The sequence below is a fragment of the Anneissia japonica genome, unplaced genomic scaffold (genome assembly GCF_011630105.1).
Source record: "Anneissia japonica isolate Jap-2015-1 unplaced genomic scaffold, ASM1163010v1 scaffold93_len1081246_cov171, whole genome shotgun sequence".
Taxonomy (NCBI): Eukaryota; Metazoa; Echinodermata; class Crinoidea; order Comatulida; family Comatulidae; genus Anneissia; species Anneissia japonica.
The window spans coordinates 901,420-903,293 of record NW_022726429.1 but is presented as its reverse complement, the minus strand read 5'-3'; the positions used below and the strand labels follow the sequence as shown (position 1 = coordinate 903,293).

Genomic DNA, 1,874 nt, shown 5'->3' with positions numbered 1-1,874 from the left:
GTTGTAACGTAAAATGAAAAGTACATTCTTTGTTGTGTATTGCTGTATACAGATGCCTTAACCAAGTTGGCCACAGGCCCTTTCGTTGGAGGTTCGACCCCAATTTTATGAAATTGATCACTCCATAATATGCGGGTACATTATAGGTACTCGACGGACACGCGTGTATATAATGTGTAGGCCTATATATAAAATATTGTTAATTTTGACATTTGATAGTGATTGTACTCGATAATCCTTCTCTTTGCATTTTGTTAGTGTGGGCCTATCCCTTTGCTTTGTCTATGTTTTACTGACTTCTATCCTTCATGACGAAATATAGGAAATGAAATAGATCTTCACTGTTGAAAAAAATTATATCTTTTCTTTGTATGATAATATTTGGTGCAAAGATTCATCACCGTTGTAGGCGTGGTTCACCTGTTTCATCAGCGGAAATCCCAATAATATAAAGTAGGCTAGCCTACGGTATAGCAAACAGGACTGGATAAAATAAAAGTGTAATTGCTTAATCTCACAAATAAAGTTAACTATACTGACCGTAAGCATATATACCTTAAAACAAAAATTAAAGTTATTAATAGCCAAATATCTTACCTTTACTTTTCAGCTCATTTGTATTAAAGTGGTGGACAATATTTTTGAAGTACTTAGTGATACACTCGACGTCGTCCAGACACTGGCTTCTGAATGACTCAACACCAAGAAATGGAAACACAAGTTTTGTTTTTATTTTCATGGGTTGCTTGCCGGCGTGTAAATAATCATGTTGTCATGAAAGTGGGATATTGACCACACTGTTCTGCCAGTTCTACGGGGAACCATGCGCTACACTGATGTAAATATGACTAAGTATATTAATGTTGACTATGATACATGCGGAAGTGTAGCGAAATGAATGACTAGACTCAAATGACGTCATGCGTACGGCAAACCGAAATCTGACATGTTTCGATACGCTGGTCGTATAAACACTCCACTGAGTTCATTCACATCAATGCACATGAGCCACTCCCAGGAAGGTTAACACGTCACAAACTATGGATACATGACGTCATAGCATAATGTCGTGTTGTAAAATAACCATACAGTATTATAGGTAGTCTCTTTAGTCTTTTTCCACGTTGACACGCCCTACAGCATCTTGCATTATGGTGTTTCGCCTCACCAAATGATTTATATTTACAAATTGTGCACTCAGAACAAAATAAAACTTACATTTAGTAGCCACAAGTAGGCCTACCTTTCAGGCAATACATGGGCCTAAGTACTATTTTGTAGACATTCGTCAAAGAAATAACATTTTTCGAGCATTTGAGAGAATACAGTAATCACATTTTGGTCCGTACAGGCGGATAAAATCGTGTGATGATTTCATCTAGGCTTACTTAAATCGATCTAGGCCTAGGACATAGGCCTCGCCCTACTATGGTGCCTACATCTAATGGAGTTATGGCGCTGGAATTATGGAGTTATAATTATTTAAAAATAACTATCTTTAAAATACTGAGAAGTATGATAGTTTTCATAAATTTTAAGTATGAAAGTGCCGTTTTCGGGCTTCTAAAAATCCCAAGTTCTTAAAATTTACTCATCTGCACTCCAAAACGATGGTGGGGCTCTGGTGGATATCGTAGGATTTGTACTATTCAAGTGCTATTTTGGGGCATCTATAAGTCTACAATTCTTAAAATTTTTTACCTTAGCCAAAACCATGTTGGGGGCTCAGATGGATATTATAGTACTTAAGCGCCAAATTAAAGCATCTATTTAATTAATTCGTTTTGTTTTACTCAGTTTGTCAAAAAAAAAAAAAAAATAATAATAATAATAAAATTAAAAAGCGGTTGGCGCAACGGCTGTGGCATGAACTC

General features: G+C 36.2%; 1 protein-coding gene across 1 annotated transcript in view; it reads right to left on the bottom strand.

Moving 5' to 3' along the window:
- The window catches only part of LOC117113178 (E3 ubiquitin-protein ligase TRIM33-like), an 8,561-nt gene extending 7,825 nt beyond the window's left edge, over positions 1-736 (bottom strand). Inside the window, exon 1 of the mRNA XM_033256457.1 lies at positions 598-736. The gene's annotated coding sequence lies outside the window, so the exon portion shown is untranslated. The remainder of the gene's footprint in view (positions 1-597) is intronic.
- Positions 737-1,874: the final 1,138 nt, after the last annotated feature.